A 27,374-nucleotide genomic window follows, 5' to 3' on the forward strand; every position below is an offset into this window, starting at 1 on the left:
TACTGATGCAATTTTCAGTCATAATCCTATCGGCTTCCCCTTGTTATTGCGTGTGTCAGCTGCGTTCCCAACTTGGAACCGTACCCAAATATTTGAGTGGTACGGCAGTGCCTTTCTGCAAGGATGGCAGAAGGTGACACTACTGTTGGGAACGATGTACAGCCACAGCCTCGAGCAATCCTGTAGGTTTTTGCACCATGTCTATGCAAAATGGTACAGGCAGAGGAGAGTCTCGCTTTCTGAGACGCGGACCGTGCTGTGCAGCCATACATCAAGAAGCAGAGTAGCTGCAGCTGGCATGGCCCCATCCCTCAAAACCCATGTATTTCTCAAAGATAAGTATGTTACCTTGGAGGATTTGTGTTATGTTAACACGTCATCTTCCTTCAGCTAGGAAAATGAGTAAAATAAGCTTGTCTCTGCCTACTAATGGCAATGAGGTCTCAGACGTCTTTCTTTTCTGTGTTAATCGGCAACCAGGAGCCGGTTTATTCAGCAGCCTGAAAACCAGAGTGGCTGCAGTGACCCAAGGAAGTACAAGGTTGCGGAGCACTCGCAGCTGCAGCAAAAGCAGGGCAGCACCCCAGCCTAGAGATTAAAAGCTGCTGGCCACTTTCTGCAGCTTGGAGACAGAGCTTTTCGCTTTAATTCCTTATCTTGATCTGGACGGTGACTTATTTCTCTTCTGCTCATAGGCAACAGTTGTTGGGTAAAAAAAGCCATCAAGAAATATAGTGCCAAATATTTTTTGATTTAGTTAGAAGCAGCAGATTCTTACTGACATTTCCCCACCTCCCCTGTATTCCGTTTCACTCTCAGGACTGCCATAAAAGCCAGCATCAAACTTCTGGAGCTGGCCCAGCTCCAGGGAATAGCAGGGCCAGAAGAAAAATCTGTTTTGGGGGTGAGAAGGAGAGAGATGTAGAGGAAATAAAGTCAGTTTGCTATTAAAAAAAGGGGGGGGGGGGAAGGTAGAAGGGGATAATGTGCTTATGTTTAACAATGATTTTATTACATATGTGATGTACGGTGACAGTATGTTAAAATTCCTAGTCAACAGGGGACAATACAGAACAATTTGTGGCAAAAGGAAACAGATGCAATTCTGTCTGCAGCTTCACACATCTGCTCTGCAAGTCAGCGCTCCTCCTGTAATTCTCTAGGAGGGATCCAATAAAAATGATATAAAATTATATTGTGTTAGTGGCACTAGTTATTAGAGTGAGGAGCCAGAAAGCTTACCCAGAGGCTGAACTTTTCCTGTCTTTTAGTGCAGAGTAAATGACGAGGCTGTTGCTGCTAACAGTGCTGCTACAGTGGGGAAAAAGGTAGAAATCATTTTGGAGCGCTTAGCATGCTGGAGTGGGTGGCTCAAAGTCAGAGTGGGAAAGCTCATAAAAGATCAATAGGCAAAGATGCATCGAGAAGGATGGAAATTAAATGTTGAGATGGTATTTAAAATAAAATTTAAAAAAGAAAGGAAAATCCTATAGTTATAGAAGTCTGTGGGATGTATCTGCCCCTGCCCCATTGTTTGATGCTGTCAATTATAACTTGCCATATAGACTTTTATTCTGATTTTAAATGGCTATAGCTTGGAAAGTGAAGCAGAGTGAAATGAGGTAAAATAAATAATACCAGCTTTCATTCTGGATCGGAACATCTACAAAAGGACTGAAATGCAGTCCAACTGATCTCCCTTAAAATCAAAACTTTGGCTCTTTCGGATTAAATCCCCCGAGTGTCCCTTTGCAGGCAGGCTCTATGCGGCACTGTCGGGTATCCTTGCAGTCGCAGGGCACTGCATTGCTCCTGGAAAAGCCATAGACGATACAGGGAAGCGAGAGGTTTCCCTGTATAACAGGAATTCTGGGCCCGACTGGCTGTTTCTGTTTCATCATGAGCCGTAACCCCAGATTATTTCCACAAAACGCTATCTACAGATGGCAGTCCAGCCCAAAGAGGGAGAAAAAGGATTTATTTCCTGGTAGAAACGCAGCACGGCAATTTGCAGGAGGGGTACAGATATATACTTCATTTCTACAAAATTTTATTCTTGCGATTGCCTGACTTTCAAAGCCCCTGATTCAAGACTGTGTTTATAAAGCCATTTCTTCAGAGCGTAGCTGCTCTGCACTTTCCAGGGTGCCCTGGGTCAGATGGCTGAAACCGAGAGCTCGCAACATCCTCGCCCTCTTTTAAAGCCTTCGCCTTCACGTTGCAGGCTCTGAGGCAAGGGAATCCATTTAAACCAAGGCCAGCTCCCCTGAGTGCCGAGCAGTGACCCGGTGCTTCTCCTCAGCACACAGTCGCCCCTCGTGGGGGCCATGTCCTCAGCCCGGGAGGAGGTTTTTGCCAGCTCTCTGAGGTGTTTTGCCGCCTGCCATCAACTCCAGGGTGACAGAGATGAGAGGGGGGTGGAAACAGGGACAGCAGAGGGAGGGAAAGGGGGAGCTGCCATGCCGGGGAGTTGAGAAGACCTTGCTGTGAAGGGCTGCTGGGCTGGCAGAAAATGGCCGCCACCTTCTCCCCTCATGTCACCTCACGTTGCCTCGCCCTCTCCAGAGCCATCACCACTTGTTTTGAGTCATATCCTCACATGCTAAGGCTGCAGGTTTTGCTATTTTTGTGTCTTATGGCTTTTCCGAGTGTTTAATAACTAAGAAATCCCAGGTGATGGCACCTGCTTTTATTGAGGTGTTTGGTGTGGCAGGCTTGGGAGTGACCAGTGTTATTCCCGCTCTCCTGCATTCTCTGGGTGTTTACATAATAATAAAAAATAAAACAATAAAAAATTCTTGGGCAGCCTAAGCACAGGCCTTAACTGTGTCTTTGAATATGTTATTTTTATTAGCAGGTCCTTTATCTGCTGAAAAGGAAGTTCAAACCGCTGACTGCACAACCCCTCTCACCTCAGTAAGGACATGCAGTAAGAACAACACGTTTTCCTTTCTAGTCACGTATCCTTCATGAAACGTAAATAAATACCAGACTATGAAGCATGTGCTTTTGCAGAATACAATGTTATTTAGAAATTGAAAGACTTGCAGGTAAAACAATGGGCAGATTTGTTTTTTCTCTAGCAACAAAACACTGCACTTAATCCCATCAGGGTTGTTAAAGCAGCGTGAATACATATTAGAGACAGTCAAACCAGTATACCTTATGTTTAAGATAGTTTAGTTTACTGGGTTATGATAAACAGATTCAGATGCTAGAAATCCTAAAATATTAGAATTTATTTTACTGTGGAAGATTATTGCATTTGAAAATAAATCCATACTAAAACATGACAAATGTTAAATCCAGACTTTTAAACTTAAATCCAGACTTTTAAACTTAAATCCAGAACCAGAGTTCAAAAAATCTTCAGATGGGAATGTCCAAATACTATCTTTCAGGACTTTAACCTGAAGTGAAGTAACTTAATGTTTTTCAAATAAAAATTAATTTCTGTCTGCAGAACCACACTGAAACCTTTTATCCTGGCTTACGTTACTGAATTGTTGCAGTAACCTGTGGGAAGTGTAGTTCCTCTCTGCAAGCTGAGATGTTTTGCCAGACAGTTGCATGTTAGTACTATAACGATACTAATATTTTGACTCTGTCTCACAAACCAAATATTGCAATACCAGTTTACTTAACCTGAGGCAAAATATTTTGATCTCGCTTCCTAAATGAAATCCAAACACTTTTGAAAGAGCACAGCTTTTCATTCAAAGAATCTCTTTTCCAGTGTATTTCAGTGGAACACTCCTGAGCCACTTCAACTTCCAGCCACAATTTCAAAAAGCACAATCTTTTACAGCCTCACTTGCTAGATAAGACCAAATCTTTCTGCATGTTTTCTGAATAAACAAACCATTAGTTAGAGCTGGTTAAAGCAAACCTTTCAACGCTGATCTTTTACTGGCCAGTTAGAAAATATTTGAGGAAATTTTTTGCCAGGTAAATACATTATTGATTATTTTAGAATAAAATGAGCCAAGAGGATAACTAGGTAAATAAAATGGGTCAATATTTAAGAACAGTTTTATGAGTTCTGTAGAACTGCACAGGAAAAAGCCAATGGCAACGAGATTGTGGTGGCAAATATGCTTAACAAATGTAGTGTTTCTGACGCTGTTGTGACCCATTCCCTTATCTTCTCAGCATATTGTACAATAAGGTAAGATAAACTGCTGGCATGGCCCCTGGAAACCAGCTCGCTTGACAGGCTACCTGAAGAAACACAGAACTTCCATGAGAATGAAAGAGTAAGGGGCCAAATACCTTACTGCTTAAGGTTTTGAGCCTTAAAACAGCAAAAAATTGGGCCATTAGAATCCTAAATTTCTAAAGTTTGCACTCCAGCTCAACATTTCAGACAACTCGTGTTTAGCAACACTGTGACCTGAGACTGAGGTTTGGCCTGCTCTGACAAAGGGTCTACTTGCTAATTGTTGAGGGTGATCCAACTGGAGCATTTGGATGCCCTCAGCACACCAGGGTACACAGCCTATTCAGAAACCTGGAATAGATTTCTGGAAGGCTACAGATACAGATAAACATAACAGGCATAATTTTCAGCTAGCATAAACTTCTGTAACCCTATTTAAGTGAGAATAACTGAGTCCACAGATTTATATGAGGTGATGATTATTTATTTTCACTTTGTGTTAAAAATTAAGCTGAAAAATTGGGTTAATAATTCTGAACAGGTCTTTTTTCCCCTTCAGCTCCCATTCATTCATTTCTGGCTGAGCAAATGTTTTCCTTGATTAAAGGACTGCAGACAGCATCAAAACAAAATGCACTTTTTGCATATTTGCTTTACCTATGATGCTGAAATCACTCTTGTGTCAGTTTTCTGGTATTTTTCATGGTTCAAAGACCTCCCTCGAAAATACTTGAAGGGGGCATCTTGTAGAAATCCTGTTAGCGGAAAGCAATGTAATGAACAAGCCTGTTTTGGAAACCATGAAGAGCTATCATCCATAAGAATAATCCTGAATAAACTGTCTGATAGCCTGAAGCCCAGAGTGTTCTTTGTGGACTTGTGGGTAATTGCCATAGTGAAGAACATGCATATATTAAATTAAAGGTATGATTTTTAAATTTTTTTCTTTTTACTCAGTTAAATGCATTAAATCTCTTACTTTCTTCACTTACTGTCAGCATAAGGCTTCAGGCATCCTTGTAATGTAATAACCAACGGAGTTATACACATAGCCATTGTTATGTGGCAGGTGACAACACAGCTTTGCATTAATATTATTATTAATAACACTAATATATTCACTTGTAGAGATGGTGCATCTTACAAAAGGGTTATTATTTTTGAATTGTATAGTCTGGCTGTTTCCTACACTTCATTGAGTAATGCCACATTTGGAAACAACTGGCCATGGGTGTGTCACTTGTAAAAACAAACATCTTATGACTGTATTAAGTTCAACCCTTGTTTTCCTCTGCTTGGGTTCTGAACCATGGCTGCTACCACAAGACCGATTAATAACTGTGGGATTAACAGCAAATATATTGTGCACGTGTGCTGCAGATGATATGGCTGATCTTTAGGAGATGACGAAATAAACTCATTTATGCTTCAAGAGTAGCAAAATGGCTTCATAGACCAGCAAAACTTTCCATCCTATTTCATGGAATCATGCTGTAATCAGTAAGCACGTTAAATTATATTATCTGTAATATCAGGTCATATTGCAGGAGCCTGGTGGCTTATGTGAACCACAGATCACTGCCCCAGCAAAACGGCTTTGCAAAGAGAGACCATAAAAGTCACCCAAACTGAGAGAAGCAATGGAGAAGGCTATGCTTTAAATATAGAGTAGCTCGTATCACAAGCCAGCTGGCTGAGAATAAATAGTTTACAATTTTAAATCAGTGGTTATTTCTAGGTGATATTTCTCCCTGTATCATGCAGTCGCTATAAGACAGAGAGCATTAATTCCCAGAATATTTATACACTAATGTTTTACACGAAGTATACTAAGGACAGGAAGGAGGGTTTTCAAAAGCAGCAGACTGACTTGAGCTGAGACAACTCATGATCACAAGCCTTTTTAAGAACATTTGAAAAACCACAGCCAAAGGGTTCTGGTTTGTTTTACTCTAAGCACAGGCAGGAGCGTGGACCTGCTGGGGTGTGTAGGAGGTGTCTCCTGAGCACATAATGGGAGTAGATCTCGGAGGTGGCCATGATGGCTGTCTGGTTCTGGTGCCAGGGTGTCCTACCCTGCCGAGGGATGCAGCTTCTGGTCACCTTGTGTGACCTGGGAGCAGCCCCAAGCCTGCCCCCCCTGCCCCATCTCTGGATTTGGTTCCCAGTCAGTACACTTATGGTTATTAGTGTCCACCAGGATGGGCGCTGATATAGGAAACCAGAGAGACAGCCGCGTATTTTGAGCAGCACGCTGGAGAATGAGACACAAGTGGTAAGCCTGGCAGTTCTGGGGGCGTGTGGTTTAGAGACAGGACATTTAGTTCCTACAAATGATTTTCCAAATGTTTCTTATAAATCTCCTATCTAAAATTGCAAGATCTGTCAAAGTTCCCTGGGATTTATAGCAGCCTAATAACCATAATAAATGACTGTATTAGCACAGAGAGGACATGCATGGGGTGATTAATAGATTTTTCTCAAAGTCATAGATAAAAATGAACAGCAGAGGAAAAGAAAACCTTCATATTAACTCTGTGGGAGCTCCTGTATTAATTGGCACATAATCAGGTACAGCTGCTAATAATCATGCAGCTTTTTAAACCAACACACACAGCACTGCCAATACAGCCTTAAGAGCTAGAGATTAGAGAATATGCAAATATTCTTTGAAAATCAGGTTGCTGGATGAAAGCCACATTTTCTTACAACCTTACAGATCGCTGGTCCTGGGTTCTGCTTATGTCAAGATGTGACAATGTGGGATTCCCTCATGTCATAAACCATCTCTTCCCCTACTTGCAGGTCACTGAATAGTATCTGTCAGAAGATACTTCTTTCTGTGTCCCGTATCTTGATAATGCCAGTCTTCAGAGCGCCCAGGCTTCTTGATGGGACATTCTGCAGATTCTTTGTGGGATCTCCTTTTACTGGATATTGTTGTCTTCTGGAGAAACTACGTATCTCAGCTTGCCAGAGCCACCACCGGGTCACACAACACCAGGCAAGTTCAAATAAGAAAGTAAACTTAAGAAAGTAAATTGATTGTATAGCAACAAAGGATTGGGCTCTTGATTACAACCTTGGAAGCAGTTACAGACACAGCAAAAAAAAAAAACCCAAACATTTAAGAAACCTACGGTGACTCTAACAACAACCTCTTGTTCTAGCTGTCACTTAGCGTTTTTCCTCTCGGCTATCAAAGTCAAGGGGCCAATTCAGCAGAATTCCCCCACCATAGGGCTGGCTTTCTGAGTAGGCTATCATCCTGGGGTTTTTGTTAACTGTAATACTCAAGGGTTTTCTTGTGGCTATTGAATACAAACAAAGCTTCAAAGCCCTCTCTCAAGGACCTCTCCGTTTCTTTACTCACTTAGGGTCTCTTGCCCTCCTGCAGTCTTGGCGCAGCTGTTACATGTTCACATAAGCATTAATGAGGTATCTTTAACATGAAGCATGACAGCTCTGAATTGTGGATAGGGTCGCTGGAGTGCTGAGCTTTTCCTGTTCTCTTTAGAAGGTCAGCTGAATTGCATTTAGTAGTGTTTATGTAATGTGTTGTTAATCCCATAAGTCTGCTTGGGCAACATTTATGTCCTTTGGCTTCATGGCACTTTTACAGTGACCACGCAAGCCATTTTGCTACATGCTAATTATTTTAGGGTTTGTTCTACCAGGCAAAGATATCCCAGGGTTTGTATTATGTTGCTTTAAGAATGGCTTTTGGGACACATGAAATGCCATTTCTTGCAATCAGTCAAAGCTGTGACAGTTTTCATGTGTGTCTTTACAAAGCTAATCAGCAGCTGCATTTGTTCCTTCTCTCCAAAAAGCCATTCTCTGGCTTGGCCTAGACGTTCCTCTTATGAATATTCATAAATGTGATATGAATTAAGTGTGAGAGAGGTGCTCTCTTCTCTTATTTGAGGTGCTTCCTTCTGTTTGTGTCTGCAGCACGCTGACTTTATGATCTCCCCCCCCCCCCCCCCCCCCCAAAAAAAAGGGAAAGGATAAATGAGTAAATACAGACACTAGTGTAGAAGCTAGTGCTGGGTGTTGCCTGGCGACTAATAGCTGTCAGAGCCAAATTAGCTAAGCTGCTCTGGAGACACAAGTGATTAGCAAATAGAGACCTCAGAAACAGGAAAAAGCATGAAAGGGAGATTAACTGAGTTCAGAAGAGGAAGCAAAGGTGAAACAGTTAGTGAGGTGTGGGCTAAAGTCCTTGAGGTAATCTTAATCGGTGTTATTTGTTGCTGCCTTTTTTGTCATGATGATGACAGAGTTTCATTCCTTTCTTTTTTTAAATGCCCTTGTTTTCTTCTTGGGCTGACCCTATGGTTTGCTTTTTCTGATAGAAGTGTGAAGGGTTTGGATGCAGGTTTTGTAATTTTGTTCCAAATGTGTTATTTTCTTGAGTAGAGCTTGTCCTATTTTGTGCACTTCAAAGGCACAAGCACAATAAAGAGTGCAGAGTGAAATCAAAAGTGGTATGAGGTAGGTCTTGCAGAACGTCATGCTAATGTTGCCTATCAGCTATGGTGGTTGTTTTGTGGTTTGTTACAAGCTCATTCAGAGCAAACAGGTACTGGACAAATCCCTACTCCTTGAAAAATATGCCTGGAAATCTCTTCTGCTTTTACCAGAAGTGATGTGTACACTTGATTCTGTTTTTCAATGTGCTGAATATGCAATTTCCTCTTTAAAATATGCAGCAGTTTCTTATCTGTCTGTATAGTGATTCTGCAGATATATATTTTTTTTTAATTTTCAAAGAAGAAAACAGGAAAGTGGCTTTTTATTGGAAGGAAAAATAAATATGAGGAAAAGAATACAAAGCTGGGAAAACTTGGGTAGAATGGCAATAGGATGTAAGAGAGTTATTGAAAACTCCGAAGAAAGGAGCGTGTGTGGGAAACTGTCCTAAATTTGTGATTACGCTTTAAACTACGCCCCAACAGTTCCTTGTATTTTGTAAAACGTCTTTGCCTAGGTTGTATTTTAAGCTTATAGAATTTATGCTTATTTTTCAGTTTTGAAAAGTGCTGTGCTAAAGAAATACGAACTACCAAAAATAGGGCACAAATCAACTCTGTGTTACTGCCAGTGATCTCATTTACAGTAAAGCGAAGCACTGGGCTGTTTTAGATATATCCCTTGTGTATCTCCCTCTTTATTTAGTGTGTAGTCAGCATCAAAGACAACCTTTCACCATATGTGAAGAACGTGAAGTGATCGATACAAAGCCAGGCTACCTGCCAAGGAGGGGGGGGTTGGGGGTTTTGGTTTGTTTTTTTTTTTAAAGATCAGAAACATAATAGTATTGTTCCTTCATGGTTTTATTTTTAAAAACTTTATTCTGTGTTGTTTGGGGGGAAAAAATATCCCTAAATATTGCTTCTTTTTGCTATTTTAGAATTAGCAAGGACTTAAAGCCCGACTGCTTTGGGAGGTTTTGGATACTTCTGAAGACATACAGTAGGAGCTGTCATGCCTTTTCTGAAGGTAAGAATAGTTACAGTGCTTTCTTTGGGGTAGAGGGAGAAGCAGTGAGCTTTAGCTGACACTAAGAGGTTTCCCTGAGTCTGTGGTTTCTGTGCAACCAAATTTTTTTGTACAGAAAAGGGCTGTAATCGCTCATAAGATCAGATTTAGTGTCGTCCTGAAGAAAAGAGGCCTTTTTACCTCCTTGAACTGCAAGAGGAGTTTTGAAAGTATCTTAATATTACTGTGATGAAATATACTGCAATTGAAATAGAACCATTTCAGCTAAGAATGAAAGGGTTTTTTCCCAATACCTTAATATACTTTTACTTGCTAAAGGTATTGGCCATATTTAAGATATAGACAATGCTATGAAGAGATGAGGAGCTTGGTGCATTTAAGACCTTCATAATTCATATCTCTCAGGAGTACACTCAGAAATACAAAGCCTACTGAGGGCAGTTAATTTCAGTCCTGTCATAGGATCTTGGAATAGCAATATTGAACATTAAAGCAATAGATATGAAATAAACCCCAAACTTCATTGGAAGCAACTGAAACAGACACTTTTGTTCAGCGTGTTTTTCCTATCAGATATTATAACAACTCCCCTGTTGAAACGTGTGTGTCTGTGGGTCGGACCCTCGGGTAACTCTGACAGAGATCCTTGGTATTTCTGGTATCCTCAGGTTCTGGGACTCCAGTAAGTTGGAAGCATAGCTGTTGTGTCTATTCATCAGCAGCTTGGCTGTTTCAGACTTCCCCTATGCTTGCAAGGGAAGATTTGAAATATAAGACTAGAGATTTTCTCTGACTGATACTGCAGGGTGGTTATTATTTTCCTTTAATTTTAAGTCTCATTACCCTCTTCCTGCTATGGCTTTCCATCCAAAAGGAGCCTTGAAATGAGTTCGTGTTCTAGATGCACTTCTCTGTAAACTATGAAAAAGGAACCTTTCCGTTTGCTCTGTCCTCATCTTGCTACCCAGAAACTGTATTTGTGATTGATTAAGTTTTAAATCTTCATAAGAGAGATATAAATGATACCATTCTTATGCCTGTCCATGAAAACCTTGGTATAAATTCACCTGGTAGGGCAGGGGGTGGGGGGAGAAGAAAGTCTTGTCTCCATTGCTGCAGGTGCTGGGTGTGAGACGAAGCAGACAAGGTTAGCTGTTGCTTGCCATCCTGGAGCCTTTTCCTTGCGTATGTCCTTCTACTAAGTCAAGCTTAGTCACGCAGAGATGCATGAGTGAACGGGGAACTTGGGAGGGGCCCTCAGGTGTCACAGGGAAACTTTAAGCTGGACTCTGGGCTCACCTCGGATGAGAAGCAGAATGAAATGTCTAACGCTGGATGACCTTATTCTGGGAATGAGGTTGTGAAGTGAGAAGAATGCTGCATGCCACGTATTGAAAGGAAAGCTCTTTGCATCTGCAGCTTCAGCCTGGGAATGATGAAATGATGGTGATAAATGTACAGCTCATGGGGAGGCACAAATACAAAGCCTGCAAGCTGAAATTATAGACTGCTGGTCAGCTACCTATGGCATATAAAATAAGCATTTATGGTTTTATAAGAGTTTCTGAAAGATGTGCTGAACTGAGAGATGTTCTCAATGGTAGGAAAATGGCAAAGCAACTTTATTCTCTTTGCTTCTGCTTTCTTCTTTTTGTCTTGGTTCCATTTAATCTAACACTTTCCTTTTGTTAATCACTCGGACAGCACCGTTTTCCTAGCACCTACCAACCTGTAAGTCTCTCTCTCTCTCTCTCTGTCTCTTTCCACCTGCTTCCTTAAAGATTAGTTTCATGTTATGATCCACCAAAGTAACCCATCTAACACCTAGCTGCAGAGATTGCAGTAGCAGTTTCACATCGCCGACAAAATCCCATCAAAGCCGGAAATTGTTTTCTTTATGTGAGTGGCAAGGCAATTACCAAGCTGAGTGACATGGATAGAGGAGTGCATTTACACTAGAAGCTATTGCTACGGCAGAAACTTCTGGCAGGAACGCAGTGACTGACTGACATTCTTTGGCTTATTATTATGGGCCTTGTGTAAATGAAGTAGAAGCAATGACTGTTACTGCGTTTCTAATCAACAAAGTGTTATGCCAGTAATTAGGTTTCAACTGACTCGCATCTCCTTCCTAGGCATTAATTGGAGGAAGATATGCAGATTGCTGGTTAATAATAGAACAGTTATAGTTCTATAATCACTTTCTTCATGTTCATCAATTTGTTTGATTGCTTGTATGGCAAACATTTGATCCTGCATGTGTCTATTTAGCCATCAGACTGTTTTATAAACCTCATTGTTTATCAAGTTAGTGATATCTTAAAGTGCTGCAACTTGCAGAGCCTAATAGCAGCAAATGTAGAACTTTATTTTGCAAAACAGGCAGAGCGAGGCCTTTCAAAGAAAGCTCCAGATTGTCCAAACCACATATGGATGTCAGAGATGGGAACAGTGTGAGCTGTATGCTGAACCTATTTTAAACTCCCACTCATGATTTCCAAATGCAGCACTCTGACAGAGAGCAGGCATCAAGAATTTTGGGAACTATAGCGCTCGTGTAAATAAAGGCTCCAGAAATCTGGCTTAGCAGAAGTGTTAATAATTATTATATTACCTGTTTATGGTGGCACAACTAAAACTGGAACCTAATGGATAGGTGCAATTAGATTGTGGCTAACTGCAGAACATATGTATAATATTTACTGCCCAAAGAGGCCAAGAAGTTTGCAAAGGTATTTTCATTGTTTTGTAAATGGTGATATAGAGCTCTGGGAGGGGAGGAAATACCCATGTATTACATAGTGGCAGATGCATGCTTCATCCAATGACCCCCATGGGCTAATGCGAATGAATTTTCCCATAGCTTTCAGTAGCTGTTGCTTACATGAGATCAGCTCTGCACTAGTGCAGGTTTCAGTCTGTTCCACACCCATTCATTTGCAGCTGTCTGGAATATACCATCTGCCCATATATTAACAAATTGTCAAGTCTGTTATTGAACTAAGAACCAAACATTCATCCTCTGTGCCTGGGCTTTAGTCGGTGTATCAGCCCTCCACAGATGCAGTCCTGTCCTCAGGATTTCTCTAAAGTTCTGTTCCCTCTTTTCTAGTAGACCAAAGATAAAGTATTTGGGCAGAGAGAGAGAGTGAGTCAACCAATCTTTTTATAAAATAAACTGTGTTATTAGGCTTAGCTAAGCTACTTTCTTACACCTCCTGGGGGAAGAGAAAACTGCTTGGGAACAATCATAGCATAAGGGTGTGAACAAAGAATTCAGCAGCAATCCAGATGCATGTTTTATTTATACTAAAGTGAAATACTGCTTCTTATAACAGCTGATTTCAGGTTTATACCTGAGGCCTGTAGACAATTCTTTATTCCTATGATTGCATAGGATTGCCGAGTGCTGCCCTCCAGCCTCTTTATCTAGCAGGAAAAAAAGGAACTTACTTAATTCTGTTTTTCCTCATGTTACGTCTTTATACAAATGACTCTCCATAAAGTTGCAGCTTGTTTTTAATCAGTTCCTTGCAATATTGCTTTGAAAAAAACATCAAGTAGCTCTGGAGAGAAAGCTGGCCTTGAAGTAAAAAGCCTTGATGCTGTGTTGGTGTCTGCTTTTGCCTACTCCCTATTTCTTTGACTTTTCAGCAAGTAGATTAATTTTATATTAGAATTGCAGCTGGAATTCGCACCATTGGGGAAAGTCTGGATATACCACATTAGGCGATGGCTTGGGAGTGGCTTCAGAGAGGAGTCTCTTCCTTGAAGGCCCGCTGCTTGCCAGTGGCTCACAGTCAAACTTGCAGCCAACGTAAGCGCTTGCCGACACCTCTTCTTCCTTTTGGAGGTACTCCGTGTAGATGGGATGCAAAATTAAAATCTGACAACCTGACATAAGGGAGAATTCCTTGTGCAAGTTGTGCATTTATAAGCCAGCAGTAACACCTTTCAAAAGCTGAAGTCCATTCCCATGTCCTTTTGCATCCACAGTCTTGGGTACCTGCTTCTGCATACGCACGTAGCACCTCCATGTGCTCAGCTAGACATCAGAGGCTGTGGGTGGTTACAGAGGTACGTGTGTTTTGTGCATGTATTGCTCTCTGTAAACACTTGTTGAATGTGATGCAAGAAAGCAGATGTATAGAAAACGTTTGAACTACAAACAACATCTTAGGCTCCCAAAGAGGAATGTATATGCAGGAAATGCTGTCAACTATCCGTCAAATACTTGATATAGACTTGAGAGAGGTGATTTGATTTTTTTTTTTCAATCTTATTTTATTTTTTCTTGAATTAAGGAATAGAACCTCCAAACTACCTTTGAAAAGGCTTCCCAGTATAGCATGCTGCTTACTGAAACTTGGTTTGAAATTACTTCTTGCTCTCTCTGAAAAACCGATTTCTCGGTATACTTACAGGACATGTAGGTTTGCATTTGTAACTCTTTCTGAAATTACATCTGTGTTACATTAATAAAAATACTTTTGGTAAAATAGAAAAACTAACATACTAAAGGATTTATGTACTTTTATAGTGTTTAATAGTGGAAGAATGTGTTTCTGAATGAGTTGATAGCAGGAATGTGCGTCTTGGACTCCGGAAAGGAAGGTGACAGCCAAGGAGCTAACGTTGCTTTACTGCCCTTAACACTGCAAGTCTTTCCAAAGTCTGCTTTGAATCTTCTCTGCTGTAATTCAAGACTCTTCTTTCTTCTCTGATCCACCAATCTGGACTCCTCCTTTTGGCAGGTGTCCTTTAAATACTTGAAGAGTACTGCCAGGTTCTCCCTTGATTTTTTTTTTTTTTCTTCTTCTTCTTGAGGTTCATCACATCCAGTTCTGTAGCTCATGTTTTCTAGGTCTCTGATTATTTTCCTAACTCTTCTTGGCACACTCTTCATTTGAGCTATATACATTTCCAAATAAACAAACCCAGAACTGTGATATTTGAAATTGAAGCTGCCAAGACACCTTAAGAGACTGGTTGCAAAAATCTTTAAATGAAGATTCTATACAGAGATTTAAATCATTGCGTAGGTAAAACTGGTGCGTTTGTCTAACAGCTTTCAGTCAAAAGGATCTACATTTTTTCCAGAGCAGTCCTACTCAAAAGTTCTCCAAATGAGTCAAATAGCATATTTGCAATTAAGCACAAAACTAGGTACATTTCATGTCGATTTAGATGATACTGAATGATGCTTATAAGGCTTGTTTCACCACCATCATCGTTCCTGTAAGACCACGGTGTCCGAATGTGTTGTGATCTCTAAAGTAATACACTCCAAGGTAGGGAAGTACTATTATACCCTTGGAGGTGAAGCTTCAGCTTCTCGTTTAACTTTAAAGATGCCAAAGTCAGTTCCCGGTATTGTCAGGGGGGAGACCACTACCTTAGGAAGACAGTTCAGCCTGCTCTCTCTTGCATATAAAATGAGCCTTGAAGAATTATAGACCTAGCTGAAGTATGCCTGTTATCTTAAAGAAAAATGAAGATAAATGAGGGCCCCAGACTCTCAATACCTCATTTATACAGAAAAGCTGCAGCCCAAGTCACTGGACTATCTTTCTCACGCTAAATCAAAGCGAACTGTGATTTAAGCAATAATCTTTGTACATAGCGATGCTCCATAAAATGACTATAAAAATGAAAGGAATCCAGTCTAATGCTGAAAGACAAGAAAATGAGTGGTGTGGTAGTTCTGCTGGGTATTGCAGAGCCTGTTAACCTCAGTGGAGACTTGTGTTTTAGGAGAGAAGTTAACACTCTCTGGCCAGGACTGGGAATTTTCACTATAATTAAAGGCACTGTACTGAAAGGACTGGGGATTTAAGGCTCTTATTCTCTGCATGCAGAATTGCAGAAAATTTAAAGATAGACAAATAAATAAAGGTTGACTGGTAACAGCTGGCTGTAACTTTTTGAGCCAACAGGCCTGAGCATCTTCTCTCTGTTTCTTCTTCATCCTTGCCTGTAGCTGATAACATAAAATCTATTTGTTGTGGAGCCAACCCAGCCTACCATATGCTTAAAATGTCTTTTCCCACTTATCTCTCTGGCGCAAGCACAAGCTGCTTGCGCCATGTTCTGGTAGAGGTAGGAAACACCCTCAGGAAATGTATGTGCAAAGACAGAACACACTGTTGATTAAAATGCCAGCATTGACTTCAAAATGTTGGCCTAGATATTTCTGGTATATCCAGACTATGCCAAAGCACCTTCACGTCCCTCCAGATGTAACATGCTCTGTTAATATTAACTATGTGATTTCTTAAAAACTAATTAAAAGTTGTCCTTCCCTTTCTCTCATCTCCAGGCTTTCTACTTTCTTCTTGCTTATCTGTATTGCTTCCCTCTGTCCCCTGAGACAGTTGTTTGGTATCATGTAACTTCCTTGAAGTTCAAAAGGAAGAAGATGGGTAATTCAAATATTAAGATTTCTGCTGAGACCAGATAATATTTTAGCTAGAACAGCAATATGAAGATGTTATCTTCATTGAGACCTATTTTAATAGTAGATTTTTTTTAAAGAAAATAAGCTTTCTTCTTCTGCTGTGAACAATACCTCAGAACTAAGGGAAAAAAACAACCCATGTTTTCCCCAGATCTTCGCCCTCCTTTGCCCTTTGGTGTGCTGAGCTGGTGACACAAATAGATGTGTGATTATGTGTCAGTTATTCCTTTTTCTGAAAGGACATCTTGTTTTAGCAGATAATTGTGGTCTTCTGTTGTGTACCGTTAGGTATGTGCATATTGTCCTGTCACACTCCTCAGGTATCCTGGGTATGGTTTTCACGGATGATGTATTTTGGTCCAAACTTTCACTTTCATTGAAACTGTAATTCTGATTTATACTGGCTGCTGAGCATCCCAGAAGTAAAATTTTCTGACTTTTGGTCATCTAAGTAATTTTGAGGGTTTAGCGGCCTATAGGACTGGTGCAGTGTCTCTGCACAGGTACAAACAGATTCACAGGAAGTGATTTTGTAGGCAAGAGGGCATTACAAAGGTACTATATCATAGGTTGGATATAATACTTTCTTACTCTCTGCTGGAGTATCTGTTGAATGTTTCATGTCTGTTTGATGTTTCGTATCTTCAGATCTCTGGACAAAAAACTGAAATCTCTAGCCATTTCCCTAGAAAGTAACTTCACTTTTCATATATTCTGAGGAGTTTCCTTAGGCTGCAGTTCAGCAGGAACCTGCTTTTCAACCTCAAGACAGCTACAGATGCCAGGGATGGTGGAGAAGTGAAATATTTCTTGAAAGCAAAGGAGAGAAGTTTATTTGCTGGTCAGACTTCTGTCCTCTGGTCATTCCCTGTATCTCCTCAACAAGAAACCACAAAACTGAATAATTTTCCTGATACCAAGGGAAAATGCGGTGTCAAAGAGCATTAATTTGTGTTTTTCTATTGTTACTTAAGTATAAAAATACAGATTGGGATGGAAGGTGCTCAGAAGAGAAGATTCCCTGTCCATAGCTCCAAGTAATCAGTCTTAGGTACTGACAGACTATGTGAATTTTGTTGAAATGATTGAACTGTATCTGTTCTGAATCAAAGAAGTTTAATCCCTTTTGCAAAAGGATGCTCCCCAGCCTACTCAGTGTCTTCAGGACCTCTGAGGATGAGGCATCTTTCTTTTTGAGGTCACATAAGTTAATCAAGGAAACTTGCTATAGCAACTTGTTTTTGTGAAGGTTTTCGTTCCTGTTGTAACAAAATGTACTGAAACAGTTTCCTCTTTAGTCTATTTTTCCCGTACATCCTTAAATAACTCTGTCATTCGCATTGGAGCTTTGCAAATTCGGTAACTTTTTGAACTTTTGCTATTCTGCATTGAGAGAGGACAAAGGTTTCATTCAGCAGAAGCTTAGTGTTACCACCACAGAAAGACATATTAACTTCTAGCTGGCAATTAGTCTTTTTTTATAATAAAAAATATTTTTTTCTTGTATATGAGATATGTCAATGCTTTGATAACCCCCATGTTCTGGATAATTCAGGTTTGGATTCTAGTGGGTGTATGAGAAGGAAGTGTGTATATGTCTAGAGTCTACAGTCCAAGAGGACGGTTTCCATTGACATCAGTAGGCATTACAATCATTAATTTTGCTTTCCGTTGAAGCTTTCGTCCCAGAAGGCTGTATGACCTTCTGTGCACTGTTAAACAGCTGCATTTCAGTGCTGTGTGGCAGGTCTCCTTTCCTTGAGATGGACTAGTTGTGCCCTCAGTTTCAATGGAGTGATGTGTCTGTCTGTTATGGGTGTTGCATACCATTGTAATACAGCAACGCCCGCAAGGCATCCTAAACTTTGTCAATATAAAGGGAAAAGAGGAAGGAGAAATTGGGCACCTCTAGATGGAACTAAATTGCAAAAGGATAGATGCGTGCTCTTTTACAGTGTTTCTATGTTACTCTTAACATTCTCTGTGTCTAAAGTACCTTCCTGTACTTTAAAATAATAAAAAAAAAAAAAAAATAGTAGTTTACCTGGATTATTTTTCCAGGTAACAGACTTATAAATCTCATTACAATTACTTCACTGTCTTTTCTGTCCCATTTGATTTCCCCATGACTTCCAGACCATATTTTTAGCTTGTACTTGATCTCACATTGTTGTCTCTAGGTGAATTAACTGATTAAATTCTGGCATTCAGAATAAATATTTGTTTTAGGCTTAACTTTTTTTTAACTTTTCCCTTTCTGCCTGTTTCTCCAAACAAGTGTAGCCTGTGTTCTACTAGCCAAAGAAGGTAATTCCAAAAGAAAAAATGAGAATGGAAAATAAATTATACCTCCATTAAAAAAAAAAATATTTTCTGAAGTTCTAGGTATCGTTTTGTATGCGTATATGCAGTGTGTTTGAATGGTAGGAAAACCCAGGATCTGTATATTAACTGCCACCCATTGCTTACACCAGCAAAGCTGCTTTGCGGTGAGTGTGCTGGTCCTTCGCTGTCTGGAGGTAAAAAAGAGATGAAGACTGCCTTGTTTCCCTCTAGAATGAATCCTGTGCTGCTCACCACTTCTAAGTCCTCGTCATTCCCACAAGCCTTGGTGGTGGGACCGTGTTCAAGAACAGGCTCAGCTGGCTTCATGGGGTGCACATCAACTCTAAATCCGATGCATTGAAATGTCTTATGCAGAATTTGACATAAAGGAGGGCAGGTTTTGCCCTTTATGACTGTAATACTAGATGTAGTTTATAAACCCAGCTTTTTATGTGGTGTGAACTATAACATAACTAATGAAAAAAAACACTGAATGCAGCTGAAATGTATGGAAGATCTTATCACATTAAGTAAATGGTAGTGAAGTGCAAAAATGTTATGTAGCACCTTGTTTGCCAGTACAGGATATCTGAAGGACAAGCAAGGAATGTCCCTTTTTCTTTCCTTCTCTGCTCCCTCATTCATACTAGGGGTTGTAGAGTCTCAATTAACTCTTCATAAACTTGTTAACTGTGCCTAGATAAAAGGAAGTGGCTAGGCAGTCATCAGTCAGGTGGGGAGGGAATGACCTCTGTTCCTCTTTGGAACAGAGATTCTTGATGATGTGCTGTCAACTTCCAAGTCTCTTTTTGGTGTGGTGGTTTGTTTTTTGGTGTGGTTTTGGTTTGGGGTTTTTTTGTTGGTTTGTTTGTTTGTTGTTTTTTTGTTTTTTTTTCCCTGCAGGGCTTTATGCATTTTCATGTTGGTGGCTTTTTTCTCTGAAGTCCTTGAGCTTCTAACTCTCCTATCTCAACAATTTTACCTTTGCCTACAATTTTACTTTTCTTATTTTGGATGGCTCTACTCTATTTGTTTTTCACAGCTCATTCTCACAACTTAGCAATTTTCTCAGAAGTTTGAGTCAAGGTTACACAGCTGTGCTGTATCAGCTGGCCTTGGATCACAGACAGCTGAACCCTTGAGATTATGACCAGCAAAATGAAGACAAGAAGTTAATTCAGCTGTCTTAGTTCTAATAAAAAACAAATTGCTTGGGAGGAAGCAGTAGATTGCTTCTTTCCTAGTCATGTAGCACCAAAGTTCTAGTCTGAATAAGTCTAGGTCACTTGAGCAAGGATCTTTTAATTAGGTTAATTAGTCCTGAGAAGCAAAAATAGGTCTGAGGTAATAGCTGTCTGATCCTTATTCTAGCCCTTCTGTTGGTGATGCTTGAAAAGGGGTTCTAGCCCAGCCTTGCTCAGAGCTGCTAAGGGGGGGTGCCTCTAGTGGCACACAGAAGTGATGATCATGGAGTTGGGAAGATCCCGTTGATTTTGTCCCAGTGTCATGGTTGTTTTCTCTGGGCACAACATCTCTTTAAAGAACTGAAAAGGGAAAATCTATTCTTTTTGCCACTGAAGCTGTTTGGTAAGTCTGGGCTAAGATACAGAGGGACCTGCAGCAATATGTAGACAGAGCCACATCCTCAGATTAATTTACAGAATGTAGCTAATTATAATGACAGCTTTTTTGCTTGCTTTTTTCCTGTAGCTTCTGTTTGCAGAATTCTATGGCTAATATAACTGTCAATTTTCTTTTACTTCAATAAAAGGTCACCCCCCGACAACAGCCCTGTGCCTTCTAACAGCTAGTGCCTTTATTAATATTTAAAATGTACACAGTGATATTTCCAAAAGGTCAGACTTTTAAAAGACAGAAAATGTCATCCCTAATTCTTCTACCTCCCAGCCTTTTTCTTTGCCTTCTCTTCCCCATCCACCATTTAAAATGTTCCACTTTAGATACAGTATTTAGCATGGCTTGTGTTAAATCAGGTAAACATCAAGTGTTTCCCTGTTGCACTACTAGAGAGGCAAAGGATAAATTTGTCACCGATTCACAGTCCCACAACCTGTGTACGTAGTTTCCAATTCTGACTGCACCATAGATTCCCTTGAGTTAAATGAGTCATTTCTTCTCCAGCTTCCTGATTCAAGAATGCATTTAAGCCAGTGAAGTGCCTAACTTTAGGCAGGCAGGGTCAAGAGGATATTGAGGCTTCAGCTGTAAATAAGAGCTTAAAATTTTTCCTCCCTAAGGCTTCTGTTCTTTACATCTAACAGCCAGTCTACAAAATGGAGAAGGTAATACTTCCTTCCTCCTACCCTCAGCCCTCTCTAGATGGCAAACTCTGTATAAAGGGACAGTTTCTCCAACTATATTTATCTAAAGCAGCAGCCTTCTCTGCCTGAAAGAGAAATGAGAAGGGAAAGCATGTATATTCTTCCTTTGTCTACTGGTCAGGTCAGAAAATGGTCACTTTTGCCATAGGAAATATTATCATTAGGGCCACAGAAGGTCATTTGATCCATCCTCTGCCCAAAGACAGGATTAAACAAGTGTCTTATTCCTGACAGAAGCTTCTTCATCATGTTCTTAAAAACCTCTGGGCAGGATCACGTAGCCTTCCCTGGCACAAGCTGAAGTTACAAACTGAATGTTGTGTGATGGTTGTTCACTCTATCCTGTAGATGTTACTTTCCTTTTTTTTATTTCTTTTTTTTTTATTTGCTCAAAGGGCAAAGATTGCTTATATGATATATAAGCAACACCTAGGCTCAGAGGAGCCCAGATGAATGAGTTACTGGATTATTTCTGAAGTGTCTTCACAGAAATCTGAGATACAACTGGACAATCCTGATTAGATGGTGGTCCCTATTTTTTATCAAGGTTCTGTTGTCACACAGCCTTTCATCTTCTAGACTGTGACTGGTTATAACATCCATCTGAAAGCATTCAAAACAAACTTCATTTTCAGAACAAGATGAAACATTGAGGAGCTCTTGTTTGCCATTAGGTTAACCCCTCTGCTCTTTTCCACATGTTCTGGTAGCATGTGAAGATGCTTTGAGAGCTGGTCCTTGACCAGGTCCTTCACATTAATCATTGTATCTCTCTCGCTCATTCTATCACAAATCCACTTTCTTGTCATGAGGGTTTTGTATAGTTGGTTATTTTGTGATAATTAACACTGTCCTGGACCAGACAATCCAAAAATAGAAGTGAAGGACTGCTATAAAGCCATTAGTTTCCAATAATAAATTACCCAGTGAAGATCTGTCAATGCACACACTGGGGAAAAATGTCCGATGGACAGAGTTCAAGCACAGGGAGGAGTAGCTGCTGCTGTCATTAACGCCCACGACTGATTGACAGCAGATTGTTATTCAAGTCCTTCCTTCTTTCAAAGAATATGGTTATTTATTCATGACAATATGAGAAAAGTAATTTCTGTGCTGAGAAGGATTAATGGCTAGTATCCATCAGTCTAATTTTCTATAAGGTAATTTCAAATCCAGCTGAGAGTCAGAAAGAAGATTTTATAGATCTGCAATTTGTTTTTTTGTTTGTTTGTTTTAAAGGATTAAGGTGATCCAAAAAAAAGTGTATTGGTCATGATAGTGCACTTTAGGTAGAAACATGATTTCCTGCTCTGGTTTATAACTAAATTGTAGTCGAAATTGTAAAAATCTACAGGCAGCGTGACCAGGTTAAACATCTTGCATTCCAACTAGTTTGATAGTCACAAAGTTAGTTGTCTCTCCGCCCCAGTAAGATGAAGGTGGAATTGGCTGGAACTGTGGGGTGCTGACAGCACTGATTTCCTTACAGGGGCAAAGGCTGTTGGTGTTTCCTTAAAAAAAAAAAAAAAAGGGGGGGGGGGGGGGGAATGTAAAGGACAGGTCACCCACCTTGTGTGTAACATCAGATCAGTCTATTTGTTGATCATGAAGTAGGAGGCCCGGTTCAATAGCCTCTTCAGCTGAAAGAGAGTCAGACTTGCATTTCTCAGTTCCCAAGGGAAAGCCCCATTTCAGCTTACAACTAGGTGATCAGTGTCACCTGGAGATGTGGAGATGGAAGGAGTAGGAGTAAACACAGCATTTCTCTCAAAACCTGAGCGCAGCATAGTAAGTGTTGCTTAAAAGAGGAAAATGTCTGTCTGGAGCAGTTAAGTGCAACAAGGGTCTGTGGGACCCAGTCCAACACACACATCTGCTTCAGGCTACATGGAAGTGTACCAGGGCTGGGGTGCAGGGAGCACAGTGCCATTGAATTTTAAACATTCATTTCTTTTTTGATTATTAGATGGCTTAGGCAGCCACCTGCAACCTTTTCCTCCTCCAGTGTGCTGACTTATTAATCCATTTAATTAACCATTAGGTGCTAAACTCTCCCTGCGCTTTGTACAGGGTTATTAGACACCTAGCTTGAATTGTGTTTTCTTGGGTGTCCCTCATGAATCTGAGCCAAAGCACTCATGCAGTAGTTCTTATGTTTCACTTAAGGATAGGTGTGGTGAAGTGTACTTTGGAAGCAATATAGAAAATATATGTTCATGATCTAGCATATCAGGAAGTGACATTAAGTGATAAGAAGCGCTGGAGCTTTGACAACTTCTTGTGTTGTTCAATAATGTATTAACGGGATAATATGTAGGAAGAAATGCTTCATCCAAATGGGTTTTGGCCTTACAGTGCTCAGGATTCAGTATTAGGGAACTGTTCTCCTTAGTACTCCTTATTGATTTTATAAATACCAGTGTAAGAATTTCAGTCCTGAAAAATCTTCAAAGAAAGGAACCAGTGATGAATAGTGAGTAATGAGCACAGCTGGAACAGGACTGTTTGAAATCAGGAGCACAGTGATGTTTGATTGTGATTTTACTGAATGTAGTCTACTATTTGTGAGCTTTCCAATTTTAACTCCCTTGGGTTTTATAGCTCTACTGATTTATCTTTAACTACTTTGCTAGTAGTACAGTTGAAAATGTATCTGTAGTGATGCTGGTATAATATGTTCCTAATGAAAGCATAAATACCTGAGTGAATGTAGCTGGCATGTTCCAGGACGCAGGAGTTTCTGTACAGCCCAGCGAAAGGTATCAGTGACTAGAACAAAGCAAATCCATGATCAGGGATTTTTTTTTATCAGAACTTCTTGAAGTGACTAATCTGGTGACAGTAGTGCTTCTGACAAATGTAATTGTTATCCCACTGGCCTCTTTATTTTAGGGAAGGAAGCAAGGAAAAAAAATTATGGAAATGGTCTAAATAGTTTGTGCTTTATTTTTTGTTCTAAAACTAATGCTTGGGTTTCTTTTAGCTGAACTAGCTTTTTTGAAGATTTTCTTTAACAAAGGGAGGAGTTTAGAATTGTAATGAAGTGCTCCATCTAGAACTAATATTTAATTAAATCTAATTTTTCAAATGTTAGTTTTGCTTATCACTGTAAGGTTTTTCCTTTGTGTTGGGTAAACCAGATTTCTTCTCCCCTCCCAAAGCACAGTAAACTAAAGTATTAATTGCTTTTTTTGGACAAATCAAGTAATTCCTCATTACAAAACTCTACCCAGCTGCTGTTTGAGACCCCAAACATTTTGTCAGGTAAGCTTATCACATCAATACTGCAGAACCATTCAAAATTAATAATTAGCTGTGATTAACTGTGTAATCACTGTAGCCCGGATGTGACAAACATATTCATGACACTTCACAGCCTGATCCCAAGTTACAACATGGCTCTCCTTTGTCTCAGCTAAATATTTTTTGTACCAAAGTAGATGGCCTTTGAGTTTAGCCTAATTGTCTGTCTTTTCTGAGTTGTTCTTCCTGGCAATGAACATTTACACCATCATTTGCACTAAAGGCTTGCCTAAGCAGAAGTTAATGACAGCTCTGGTGTAGGTTCTCTCTCTGCACATGCAGGCTGTATCTTCTGTCTCTTTTCTTAGTCTTCAGGAGGTCTTTCATTCATAATGTGTGGGACAGAAGACTAAAACAATGAGTAGCATCAGAAAACAGGCAGCTGCTTCCTTTTCAATTCATGGAAGAGAAATATCTATATAGACATCATTTTCTTACTTGTGTTTTTTTTTTTCCCAATGCTGCTTCTAAAGAAACACGTGGATAACCACAACAGAAATGCACCATCTTTCAATTAAATCTGCTGAGTGATAACCCATCTTGAATGATGTGGGGGTTTTTTGTGGAAATGAAGTTTACTGAAAGCTAAGGCCATCTGTCTGAACCGAATATCTGAGGCCACTCTACCTACAGACAGATATGGTCCTCCCCTTACTATAGACCTCAGTACTGTATTTACTAGCTTGCTTGCAAAGCAAATTTATCTTGCAACTACAGTCGTTGCTACATAATCAAAATTAACATAAGCAAATATAATTACTGCAGGACTCTAACAAAGGAAGGGCATGCTCTTTCCCGTTTTCCACTTTTTAATTACTACTATTTTATTAAAGATAAACAGAACTCCTGTCAGCAAAAGCTTTTTTTTTTTTTTGTGAGTAGTAAGAGAGGGAACTAAGATAAGCAGACCTCAATCAATAGAACTGAAAGGTTACTGAAAGCACACATGCTCCTGTTTTTGCAAGCTAAGTCAAAACTTATTTTAGCCAATCCATCTCACTTGGTGTCTCCTTTCTTTAGAGATTAATTTACTACTAGAAGGGAGTCAGTTCATTTCCCTCTGTTCTTTTATTCTGCTCAGCCATGTTTCTTATAAGAAACCGTGAACAGCAGAACAGCCAAGGGCAAACATAGGGGAGAAAGATCCAATCGTGATGCATTGATCAAGGGCTGAGGAAACAGTATTTTGGCAGGGGAAGAAGCAAAGCCAGGGAATAATTCTGCAGCGTTGGTCCCCTCCCTGGCTTACACAGAACTGGAACTCCAAAAGTCTCTGTTATTGCCAAGTTGTAATAACCTGACTGAAGGGACCCTAGAGCCAATTTGAAGCTTCTCCAGAGAAAAATTCCCTCCCTGCTCTAGTGAAACCTTCTGTGCTGTAAAGGGTATCTGAGGAAGGAGCTTGCCTCTGTTGGCAAAGTGCTATATCATAGACTCTGGTAACTTAGGGCAGTTTACGATGGGAAGATCAGAGTGAGAGGAGTTTAAAGATTGCTCATCTAAACAGCATATGCCTCTGTTTTGATTTTCTTCATATCACTTGCCTGAGAACTGATCTAAACGTAAAATATCTTAAGTAATGGTCAGATGTATAATGTATTTTTTTTACTTTTGGTGCTTTTTACTTTTTCCTATATTTCCAGATTTTCAAGGTGCTGGAAACTTGTGTTTGACAGCGGATTGTGGTTTTATTTATGTGACTAATATGGCAACTCTCTAGGACTAATTCTGCTGTTCTGAAATTGATGGGTTCAGCTAGGTAGAGCTGTAGTGTGATCCTACAGAGCTCTTTGGTGAAAGAGACCCTTTATGGCATCTTGCTGCGGCATTTTCCCCATTTGTAATGCTTCAGTTTAGTCTTTAGCTAATGGGTCTTATCATCGGTGATTCAATCTAAACTTCATTGGTAAGAATTACAATGCAATTACTAGATTGGGATGCACTTCACAATAAAGGTAATTACATTACTGTTACAGTATAGTTCTGGTTCTGTTATATATTTTGCGTTTGTTAGTATGGGTAAATCTTAGTTACTATAGCATCTTCTGTTTTATTGCTGTTCTGCCTCACATTTTTTTATTTCATGTGTTTATTTTATACGCAACAGTTTAGTTATATGCCTGTAATGTTGCCAATAGTTCCCAGATTTTTGTTTTTTATCCCTTGATATAACAATATACTTATTTTCTTGGAAGGAGTTCAGCTTCACTCCTCAGTGTATCAGGCAAAATCACTGTGAAAGAATATGATGTTTTGGTGAAATTTATCTGGTCTACATACTAAGTAGGATAACAAGAAGCTCAGCTCCTCTTAACTTCAAAACCAGTTCACTTTCTTTCTCTTAAATGTGGTGAACTTGCATATCCATGTTGTTGAATGACAGAACCTAAAACACAGATTAGACTCACTTGTAGGTCATTTATCATAGATCTCTGTTCCAGGTCAATTACAAATTTCTTCCACTAGCCATTAGATAACCATAGAGCTAGAGTGAGGAAAGTAAATGGGATCCCTAATTGCCTTTGATGCTGGCCATTGGAGACCATAGTATATAGAAAAGGGTTCTTTAACAATTTTCTGTCTAGAGACTCTGTGAGCTGCCCTTAGCCTGCCCACTGATGGTTTGCTGATCTCTGTGTTATTCCAGCAGCTGGGAGTTAGCATTTCAGTAGTTATGAGGGAAAGAATCTGTGTGGAGACTCAGTTTTAGTTATATAAACAATCCAAACCAAAAGAAAAAGTACAGAACCACGTGTATTGTTGGAAAGAGATATAAATAATGAACAACTACATCATGGGTAGAAAAATATGGATCCTTTTCCTTTTTAGTCTTGCATTAATACTGTGTAATGGCAACAGGACCCATATGAATAGATGATGCAAAATAAACCTCAGATGCAATAAAATGATGCGACATTAGGAATTAATTTGTCTTGCTGAAAAGACAGTATGCCCCAAGATGCTTGATGGAATTTGGACAATCTAAGTTTAATTATGAGTTCTGTCACAACCTTAAAATGTTACTCTCTCTACTGCATTTTCTTCCTTTCCTGCATTGCCCACCTGACTTTCCTCAAAAAAACTTTTTGTGGAAATAACTGTAGGTTTTAGTTTACGCATAGTGTTGAAAGCTGGAAGAAATTGTTCAGTCTCAAAATTCACAGTGCTTTGCATTTTTAAGAGAACCTAAATGTTAACAGGAGGATTGCTATCTATTTGAGGATGACTAAAACAATTTGTTCTCTCAAAAAAAGCTACTAGGTTTTTAAATTATAAGAAGTTT

The 27,374-nt window shown here is 39.8% G+C and overlaps 1 protein-coding gene across 8 annotated transcripts in view; it reads left to right on the top strand.

The window, feature by feature from the left end:
• The first annotated feature begins 9,416 nt into the window (after window positions 1-9,416).
• The window catches only part of SPTLC3 (serine palmitoyltransferase long chain base subunit 3), a 167,405-nt gene continuing 149,447 nt past the window's right edge, over window positions 9,417-27,374 (top strand). For all 8 annotated transcript variants that reach the window (XM_087775387.1, XM_087775385.1, XM_087775384.1 and 5 more), the window contains exon 1: window positions 9,417-9,664. The gene's annotated coding sequence lies outside the window, so the exon portion shown is untranslated. The remainder of the gene's footprint in view (window positions 9,665-27,374) is intronic.

Source organism: Nipponia nippon, unplaced genomic scaffold (genome assembly GCF_047370975.1).
Source record: "Nipponia nippon isolate SJK-2023a ecotype South Korea unplaced genomic scaffold, ASM4737097v1 scaffold_4, whole genome shotgun sequence".
Lineage (NCBI taxonomy): Eukaryota > Metazoa > Chordata > Aves > Pelecaniformes > Threskiornithidae > Nipponia > Nipponia nippon.